Source organism: Mchenga conophoros, linkage group LG5 (genome assembly GCF_057382185.1).
Source record: "Mchenga conophoros isolate Kocher_MC1m ecotype Shallow Benthic linkage group LG5, M_conophoros_male_GT1.1, whole genome shotgun sequence".
Taxonomy (NCBI): domain Eukaryota; kingdom Metazoa; phylum Chordata; class Actinopteri; order Cichliformes; family Cichlidae; genus Mchenga; species Mchenga conophoros.
In genome coordinates this window covers 6,101,324-6,112,700 of record NC_140530.1, presented here as the reverse complement: position 1 = coordinate 6,112,700, position 11,377 = coordinate 6,101,324, and positions in this window count along the sequence as shown.

Here is an 11,377-nt window from a genome sequence, read left to right as displayed (position 1 = left end):
TTTTCAAAAGGTCTAGGATAATATCTAGTAGTAATCATCATCACAGCACAAATGGGTGGCAGCTCTCAGCTAGCTGCTGTATCAACTTGCCTGGATGCAGCGTGGAATCAGTGCAGATGCCAAATAGTTGGATGGCTCTTTTTCATAGCATGTGCTTGTTTGTGTTTGCTGATGCACTGGAATGAGAACAAACGGCTGACAAAATGTTTCAGGAGGAAGTGCAAACGCACACACGCACACACATGCAGACACACTCGTATATCCCAAGGTGCTTATATCAGACACAAAAAGAAATCATTCAGCCTTGCACTGAGAATCACCTCTGATACTCTCAGCCATGAAATTTCAGCTTTGGCAAAAGCAGTAGGCACAAAAAAAAGATGAAGACAAAAGCACATCGGCTATGCGCTCACTCCTAGACGCTCATGCACCCTCCTACGTGTAGGCTTGACAAATTCGGATTTGGCCTGGGATGTGTCCCTCTCTCTACGTCTCTATCAGTTTATTGTCAGACTGGTGCCTGGTGAGCTCTCTACCATTAAAGGGGCAGATGTTAAACAGTGGTCTTTTTCCTCTCTTGCATAACTCCTGTGTTATCGGGCCAGTTCCCTGTGGTGTAATGAGGCCAATAAAATCAGTACCTCATTAGCATACTTGCGTAAGCTGAACTAATGAACTGGGCTCAATTCCTGAGCCAGGACAAGATTCACGGCATATTTAAAGCATGCATATTTATATGTGCATGAGTATTTCATCAATACCAGCTGAATTAGTGACGAGGTTGTGATGTTTTCATTTTCGTTTTGTTTTTTTGTCAGCCTTTTTTATCAGAAGTCAGCTTGACTTTGTGATCAAGAGCCATGGAAATGGCTTATGGCGCAGTCAACACATTCTTCCTTTAATCCTCTGAATACTTGCATTAGGGTGCAAAGATAGCGAGGCAGCATAGCATAAGCCATCCTGAATGCTTTCTAGGGTGACAGTTTGAGACGGGTAGTAAAAAAGCTAAACTGTAGAGGGTGAGGGACGGGTCAAGGAGCGCATGATGGAGGAGGATCGAGGAGGCTGAGGGGACTAGAGAAGAAGGAGACAGGGTTAAGCTGGGTGAGGTTGGGACAAAGACACAACATGTCAAAAAGAGGAAAGGAGAAATAAGCAAAAGGCAGAAAAAGGAGGGGAGCAGAGAAGTCAGGAAGGGAGAGCAGGGAGTTGGGGTTCCTCCATGGGGGGATGACTTCAACCGTGCTGTTCCTTTTGCTGCATTCTTCAAAGCCTCGTGTCTGAAATCTCACTTCATTTCCCTCATGACATCATAGCCCGGTGATGTCCATGCATCGGTGCTCTGCCCTCATTCCATTGTCTGCTTTGTCTGCTGTCTTCATGGAGGAATGGTAGGAAGTCAGGGTGTAGGTGTGTATTTGAAGTGGCTGGGTGGAGTACTTGATAAGCTTCTCCAAAACAGTTTGAGATCGACAGAGCTGCAGGCCTCCAGCTTAGTTTAGGAAGAGTACACACACACGCACACACACACACACACACACACACACACACACACACACACACACACACACACACACATTATTACTTTATAAAATACATTTTAAAACTACTCTAAGGTAGTTGGACTTGAGCGCTATTTGATTTCACTTTCTACTCCACTTAGTATTTGACAAGTTGAAAAACTGATAGTATGCGGAAGAAAAAAAAGAATCTCTTGATCTAGAGGTTTTGTTTTCTCTGTGCTTTCGTGAGTTCTCCGACTTCCTCCCTAGTTCAAAAACTCAAATGGGTTAGGATAATGTAAATCTAAATTGTTCGTATTTATGAAGGTGAGCATGAATGGTTATCTATTCCATCTTTGTTAATCTTGTTAAGGTTGCACTGGCAACCCAGCAGGTTGTATTGTGAACTGTGCCATGCAACAGGCTCTGGCCCTTCTTTCACCCTGAATTGATTTAGTAGAAGAAAGAAGATGGATGGATGGATGGAAGATACAATGATGGAAGAGAGACCATACTTCTCCCATAATGGCCTCTCTTCTTTGTGTCCTTGTTAAATCCAGAATAAAATCATTTGCTTCACATACAAGGTCTTGAATAATCAGGTCTCATTTTATCTTAAAGACCTCACAGTACCCTAGCACCCCAGTAGAGCACTTTGCTCTCAGACTGCCTCCCATTCTAATTTTAAATACCCAAGGAACCACAAGTAAACCAGCTCTTAGTTTGTTTGGGAAACATACGCTCTCTCTACTTTTAAGATCAGGCTTAAAACTTTCCTTTTTGATGAATCATACCCTATCCTCCCTTAGTTATGCTGCAATAGGCCTAGGATGGTGGGGGCTTCCCATGATGAGTATTTCTACTTCACTCACCCCTTTTCACTCTGTGTTTTTATACACCCTTTTGCATTTAATAATTAGTAATTATTCATCTCTGATTCTCTTCCACAGTGCGTCTTTGTCCTGTCTCCTTCCCCTCACCCCCAACCAGTCACAGCAGATGGCTGCCTGGTTCTGATGGAGCTTTCTTAAAAGGGATTTTTTTCGCACTGTCACCAAATGCTTTCTCATGGAGGGTCATCAGATATAAAGCACACTGAGGGGACTGCTTTTGTGATCTGGGCTATGTAAATAAATAAATAAATAATACATTAAAAAAAACTAATAACCAAAGAAGTAAAAATGAATTGAATAGAATAGATGGATAGATGGATCAGTCTAACCCTTCACCACTTTCCTTCTATTCCTGTATAGATTTCCTTTTCTGTAAGACACATGACACTGATAACTGCGGCTGTTGTAAATTCACGGGTCATTATTTTGCCCATTGTTTGAGCATTTTAAATTTCAGTAATTTTATTCAGAAATATTTTTGTTTCCAACAGATACACATGGTGCAATTGTATCTACTACACAAGCTTAAGAAACACACAGAGGCTAATTTTGGTTCGCTCTAAATTTGATATTTAACATTGTCAGTCCCTCCCTCCCTTCTTACTGTCTGCAGTGTTTCCAATCAGGGAAGTATAGCAAGGCCCAAGATTACAGTCATAGGAGGCCTGGCTTTATCTCTGCTTTAAAAGGGAAAGAAGAGGGAGGGGAGAGAAACAGCAAAGCGGAGAAGGATGAGGAGGAGGAGGGAAGGCAGCTAATAATTGCAGCTGGCTTGTTTTAATTGTGCCCAGAATCCCTGGTGATTGCAGGGGCCAATAGAGGGACTGAAGCTGTGTTGTGTTGATCAGCATGCTCTTTTCTGCTCTGCACAATAATACACATAAACAGTGAGCCACAATGACTGACACACACACAGCATTTTCTACAGCAGCCAAGCTGTCAACAGTCCCGACAATGGTGGCCATTATGTTCAGGCGTACTGCTGCCCTCTGTGCGGCTCCTTCCAGCAGTGTGTGCGCACAGGATGTTTGGGAGCGTGCATTCTTTGAATCTTCAGAACACGCTGTCCAACGGCACCTCTGCCAAGAGAAAGTCAGTGTCCAGAGGCGACGCAGGCCAAGCACTCACAGCAGAGCGGCAGCAAAGCATTCAGCAAAAACTTTAATTTAGCTAATTTGCATAAAGAAAGAGAAACTGGCCCTTTGTTGAACTTCAGTCGGAGGTAGTCTTTATCTGATTGCGCCTGTGAAGTTGACCAAGGTTTTGCGTTCAAAAGGAGCAGAGTGCGATCAACCTGCTCGAGAAAAATCCCCACCATCTTAAATCAAGTGGAGGGAAGTGTGTCAAGGAAAAACTTTCCTGTCGTCTGTTCTCCCTGCACTCTTTTCCTCACTCGTCTTTCATTTGATGTGCTCACGAGAGAGACAATACTGACAGAGAGATAGAGAACATGTGCATGCATGAGGAAAAGATTCATTATTGAGATAATGAGTCCGTGTGGGACAATATAAGACAGTTCACTCCCCCTGTGATTGTCTCCAGCATTCTAGGAGAGGACACTTTTCCAGTTCGGAGCAAGAGGACAGCCAGCATTGCCACGGCCTTGTTATTGTGCCACCCTGCCGACGGTTGCCATTGCTGCTGCCATGCAGAGTTCTGTTAAAGAGCTCTGCCAATGGCAGTTTTCTTCCCTCCATAGAAAAAGAAGAGGTGACAAATCCTGCCTTTGATTGAAAACTACATATCTCAGCTTCACAAAAACGTTTTGTGGAAAATCAGTTTGCATTAATTCTTTTCTATAATCTGACCTGAGTTCTTGACTATGCTTTTGTATTTTTACCTCGTTTACATTGATGCATAGATCATACATGTACAAAGGTGTACATTTCCTTATCTTTTTTTACATTTTACCAAAATTCCACATTCAACATTTACTTGGCACTCGTTCGTTTTGCAACCAATCACAGAGCTAGCCTTCCTGATCATTTTACTCAGTCTGTTGGTGTCACCAGCTCAGATGCTGCAAAGTACAATGCACTCGAGAATGTATCACTCTATCGAATGATAGAAAATCTCCATTCTTTTTCTGCACACACTAGGATCTCAGCTTCCTTCCCGCTCATCCCCTCCTTGTATAGAGGTTTGCAGACAAGCGACCGCTCACCATGTGCACATGTGCACCACAACTTGTTGGCCATTTTGGAAGTGGGCTATCCTGACATGTCAAGTGAGTGAAAAACCTGCTAAACATTATGTAGATGAGAACTATGGCAACTATAAGTAAACAAACAAGTCTATATTCACTCTCAGAAGAAGAAAAACATTTTCACGGCAAGCATCGTGCTCGTTATGTGGAGAAATTGGGCAACGGAGGGCTGAAGATGGATGTTCAGTTACTCTATCCGAGTGTTTTAAAGCCTGGCACTCTCTCTGACTTCATGCTGCAAGACTTATCATTACATTATCATGTTATACAGATGAGATATGAAGGCCTACAAAAGCTTCCATGCTTATCAGTATTTTGTGTCAGAATGGGTAACAAACCTCAGTCACTGGACTCTGCCTGGAACTGTAGTCATTGGATTTAGTGGACCGCAGTAACTGCTCAGGTATTTACCAGATTTTTTTGGCAGATGAGGGAGATGAGAAAGGAAACGTCTAGAAAATAATAATATAAAAATCTTAATGCAAAAATTTGAATCTTGTTTGAAACATACTGGTGATCTTAAAAATTCAAACAAGTTATTACTGATACTTTTTGATCTGATTCCACTGTTTCAGTTAATTGTTTTGGGGTTTTTTCAGCTTCTTCTCTGCAAAGCAGCAGGAAAACAATAAAAAATAAATATTCTCTCTCTGTCCTTGATGATTGCTGCACCCAACAGCAGCTATCATCAAGCAGAATATAGATGTTGACAGGAGGAGAGGAACAAGAGTGAAAGGGCAGGTTTACAAGATGGTATTGAGACCTGCTATGATGCGTGGTTTGGAGATGGGGGCACTGACAAAAAGACAGGAGGTGGAGCTGGAGGTGGCATTGCTGAAGATGTTATGATTTTCACTGAGAGTGAGCACTATTGGAATTACCAATAGTGCTCAGGTTGAGCAGTTTTGAGACAAAGTTAGTGATTAAAAGATGAGATGGTTTGGACATTGGATGAGGGATGGTGGATATATCTGACAAAGTATCTGGATGATGAAACTGTCAGGGAGAAGCAGATGGTAGGGAGAAGTTTAGATGGAGGCAGATGATCCACTGTAGTGAGCCCTAAAGAGAGCAGCTGAAAGAAAAAGAAGAAAGAAAAAAAAAAGGAAAATATGATCTCCTCTTTATCCTTCATTTAAGTTATCCTGTAACAAAATAATAACAATAATAACAATAATAATAAACAATTAAATTACATTTCCTGTTTTTCACTCTTGACTATCAAAATGTCTGTTATGAATTTTTTTAAAATCACATTTTCTGTGAATTTACCAAAAGTACAGGACAGTCTAGGCAATAAACTACACAAATTTACGCATGTATTACTTGGAATTTCAGCCCAAACAGTCATGCTAAGTTAATTTCATTAACTGCAGCAGTATTTCTTTATCACGTGGGAAAATTGAAGGCATAATGTTGACATTGCACTTTTCCCCCCCTTATATATCAGGGATTAAATGTCTGTTTAAACTTCTTTTCACCAACAGAAAGGGAGATTTACTGGACTGGTCTATTTAAGATCAAAGTGAGCTGTTTGTAGCCCAGAATGTAAAATGAAGTTGATCCCCGGACTAGAATTTAGTAAATCCCTTGCAACCTTATATTGTATACTGTTTGTAACATGTAGCGCCTTTTTCTAGATATGTAAATGAATATAGTGATTTATTTCACCTGGATAAAGTAAGATCATTCCGTATTAGGTACGTATCAGGCATCCAAAGATCAAAAACTCTGATTTAAAGGCTATGTCTACATGATGGGCTCTTTTCAAAAATGCTATTAGACACAATATGGGCAGGACAGTGCTGCAGTGGTTAGCACTGTCACCTCACAGTATGAAGGTTCAGTCAACTGGCTGGCTCTGTGGTCTCTCTCCAGGTACTTTGACTTCTTCCAACAGTCCAAAGTCATGCTTGTTAGGAGAATTAGTGATTCTAAATTGGCCATAGATTTGAAAATGAGTGTGAATGTTTTTCTGTCTATATGTGACCTGTGAAGGCCGTACTTTGCTTTTTTCCCTGTGACAATTGGGATAGGCATCTCCGTCCTGGAAGACTTGAGAACCAGAAATAATAGATGATATTGTATCATGTTGTTGGTGCCATTCAAACAGAAGACAATGTGAAAATGCACCTAAATTATTCTATAACTTCTTAATGTCCACCAGGTTTCTGGTGAACTACTTTGGACTAATATTGAATTGGAGATACATGTTAGACAAGATGCTCTATTTCCATATACTAAATACCAAATTACATAACAGTTAGCTGCAACCTAGTGGAAGTTAAGAGATTAAATAAAAATCTATAAACTGTCACGATGAGTTGTGTGACTGTTAGTGGCTGGACCCACGTGCAGGACTCGGAGACAAAACATTAACTTAAATGGCAGCTTTATTTGCTGGTGAGACACACTTGGCGATACATAAACGACAACTTAAACTAACTAGACTGGAGATGCAAATGACTCTAACCTGAAGGCAGCCGACGAAGAATACGCACACAACAAACGTGGAGGACGCAACAACTAGCAGGGAAAAAACACAGAGCTAAAATACATACTGAGGTGATTAGGGAATGTGAAACAGGAGGGAGACACAGCTGGGAGAAACTGGGGCTAACAAGACAGGAGGAGCAAAGCTGGACATACTGACATAAGACACAATCCTTCAAAATAAAACAGGAAACAATACACAAGGACGCAGACTAAGAAACACAGACTTAACACGGGCAGAACTAAACATAAACCAGAATAAGCATAGAACATAGAACATCATCATCAAATAGATGAAGAAAATAACCAAAAATAAAAAATCAAACTAAAACATGAAAACTCAAAATACTGGGTCAAAACTGGCCCAGAACTGTGACATAAACGAATATGCGTAAAAGGAAAAAAAACATTTACAGAAAGTTAAAAAGAGATATTTCAGGGTCAAAAACACTACAGCATTTCTTTCTTTTCTTTTGGATTCTTCTTTTCATGCACTGCTGTGCGGTGCATCCAGATTGCTGAAATAAACCTTAAAGTATAGATTTTTCCATAGAGTTGAGCCGTCAATTTAGCACCAATGGCTGGTGTGATTTTACCCCAGCTGGTTTTGGATCTTGTGTCACAATAGGAGAATCAGAAACGTTAATCAATAGACTCTCCCCCTTCTTGACTTCCCCCTTTTCTTTCTCCTCAAAACAAGTGAACTAAACAGCAGTCCACCCTCACTGACATGGAAAAACAACTTTATGGCAAGAAAACCTGTTGCACCTTGGTTAATATGTCATGTTGTCACAATGGATTTTGCCCCATTCTTTGTCTTTTCATCAGATTTGACACTTTTCCTTTTTTTAACTTCCCTAAAACAAATTATATAAGGCATTGGGGTGGGAAAACCTTGCAAGAGAGAGGGGAAAAGAGCTTGCAAGGTCGGAGATAAGTGGAGGCATTAACTTGTGGAATGAAACAGAAAGAGAGCAACAGAGGTGCACATGCACCATTCATTCTCCATTCAGAGCCGCGGCTACAGTGCGGCACAGAGGAAGCACACTGGGACACTTCCCTTGTCATTAATCACAGTGACAGGCCTTTTGTTGTCACTTATCAGCTGTTTGCTGGGGAACATTACTGTTCCTGATTACAAGCTCTACACACCACAGTCGCATGTACTTGTGGGACCATGTATGAGTTGGTTTTGACCTTGCTTGAACCCACAAAGATAATTGTTATCTTGCTACAAATTCTTCCTTGTCTGGTCAAAATGCCATCTATTGCAATTTAGCTAGAATCAAGTCAATGCAGAAAGAAAAAAAGGACTATATATATATATATTTATATATCTATATAGATATATATATTAAATTCCTTTTTTTTGTCAAAGTCTATCTCAAAGGTAAGTTCTAGACAGCCAAAGATGACTTTTATTCAAAGATTTACTTATTCATAATTTTTGAGTATTCAAATCAGTAGTGTCAGTGAGTAATGTGTGATAATAAATAAAAAATGTTGAGTCGTGTATGAAGCAAAGAAACACAAAACTAAACCAAGCCAAATAGCAATAGACATCGCCTTGGAGTTACATAGATCAAGAATTTATGGTCCCACATGCAAGAATTCAACCAAAGAAGAGTCCAGTCTTGCTACAAGGAAAAGTTTCCGATTGAGAACCTTACACGGGATGTTTCTGGCAGCCTTACCTTTTGTCCTCGCGAGTAATCTGGTGCTGGTGCGTGACGTACCTTTTATTTTGAGCCTGAGCAAGGCCTCACTGGCATAAGGGGGGTTCATATCCAAGAGATACTTCAAAAGGGGACTGACCTGTAGCTGAGGAGGTAAGGGAGTTGTGTGTGTATAAGGGAGTTGTGTGTGTATTCAATCCAGAGTAACTGTTGGGACCAAGTGGCAGTATTTTGAGAGGTGATGCAGCCTCGAGCTCCTGGTTCAGCTGCTCAGTTTGCCCATTGGTCTGTGGATGGTAACCAGAGCTGAGGCATACCTTGGCTCCTAAGGAAGAACAGAAGGTTTTCCAGGTTTGTGAGATGAATTAAGGTCCCCTGTCTGAGAATATTTCATTGGGGATACCACGGAGTTTGAAAACATAATTTACAAGGATGATAGTCTTACCATTGGGCGGAGGGAGGACAGTGAGGGAAGTCTAATGCCATGTGAGACAAACGAAACCGTGTGGGGTTTGAAACTGGAAAGTGGGGAAGCTACCTTACAGCAAAGGGTAAAAGTTGCTAAATCCCAAGAAATGTTGAAGCTCTCTCTTCATTTGCCCTCCTGAAATAACAAAGCCCAGAAAAGAGACTGTAGAGGTCTTAAATTCACACTTCTCTGTCTTAACATTAACATCTGCCCCCTGGAATTAGTCAAACACAGAGGCAGGGGTTACTTGTTTTTTACAGTGATGTCATTAAGTCCCTGCTAAGCTATACAGGGCCTCTTTGGTGACAAAGAAAATACCTGCACCTACCGGGGAGGCCTGCTACCAGACTCCTGAATGTATTTCTCCATGGACTCCCTCTCAGGCCGCAGCAAGTTGTACAAGCAGCTTGAGGGGAGTGTGGTGGCAGGAAGGAGATAAATGGAGCAATCGTAGTGGCGATGGGGCAGCAACAGAGCCTTCTCTTTACTGAACCCTCTAAAGATGGCATATTTCTTGGGTACCAATGAGGCCAGAAGGAGTGGTGCACAGGTGATCAGTGGTGGCGGGGCCTGAAGGGAGAGCAGATCTAAGGCATCAGGTGTGACAGAATAAACTCTAGTGTGTTCACTCCAGATGGGGTTTATGATTCTCCAGCCAGGGAAATCCGAGGATGAGTGGAATATCTAGAGATGTGATTGTGTAGAATGCTATTGTTTCCCACAAGTGACCAACTGCACAGGCTCAGTCTAGTGAGTGATCTTGTCAAAAACCTTGATATTTGGAACAGTGGCAGGTAAGTTGGAGAGTATGTTGGAGAGGGATCAGGGGAAGGTCCAGATGATGGACTATTTCAGCGTCAATAAGATTCAGTGCATAGCTAGAATCCTCAAAAGCACAGAGAGGGTGAAAGGTGTGTTGGTGACAGAGTTTCACTGGGAGTAAGAGGCGGGACTTGGGCAGGGAAGAATCGCCCACCAGTACCCCCAAAATTACTGGGCGACTATTTGGCTGAACTGGACAGGAGGCAATAAAATGACCAGCACGGCCGCAATATAAGCACTCCTGAGTGCAAAAATACCTGTCTCTCTTTCCACCAGAGTGAGCCTCGACTGGTCAATTTGCATGGGTTCGGTTGGGTCCTTTGGTCGAGGGGAAAAGGGACCGCTGAGCGGCACCGCGGGTGGTAGCGTGAGAGGGCGCAGAAGTCTGGTAAGTGGCCGCGTGTTTCTTACTCTCTGTCTATGCAAAGAGCTAAAGAGACTAATTCCTTGAATGAAGGGGGTTCATTGTGAGCTGGTCCTTCACAGTTGGAAAAAAGGGAGTTTGACTGAGCCGGTTTTACCACCATAGATAGGCAAACAATCTGGTGAAGAGGGGCATTTTTATGAGCTGGTCCATATCAGATCTTCAGGCTACTCTTTGGGGGACCGGCCAAGCTCCATGGGCAAAGCTCTGACCACTAAGCGCTCTAGCTATCTAACCAGGCTTTGGCCCAGTCTGGGTCCTAGTAACCCTGTCCCAGACAGCGTAAACTTGATTTTTCTTATTTCATAGACCTCAAAATCAGAGTTAGTCCAACTGGGACCAATCAGGTGTGCGCTGGTATCAAGAGCACTTGCAGAAAATTTTGTGATAATAAGCATGAATAACCATCTTATCATGTTGGAGGGATTTTGTGTCCCTGTGATCCCAGGGGATATACTGTCAGGGGCTGTCACAAAGTTGAGACTCAAAGAAAAGCAAAGACCTAGTGTCAGTCTGAATACAATACAAGAGATCCATTTTTTCCCTAACATTTCTTATGCAATTCTGAAGTACACAGCAGCCTGTAATAATAATTTGAATTACATGTGGATGTTGTCAGCCTCATTACCATTTGAGACATTCACTCACCAAAACAACTGGAGAAAAACTGTGGATAATGACCATGTAATGGCCATTACTTTTGAATACACATTATGATGGTTACGCATTAATTGACCTTTGAAGTGTTAGACAATATGCAATTTGAAATTTCTCTCTTGCTACTCTAAACTATCTCTCAAAGCCACATGCACTTTTTTGGGTGATTGTGGATGCAACCTCATGCCCCATACCACGCTTGTTTGTGGTTTGTCTGTTGAAGCCTAATAACGGT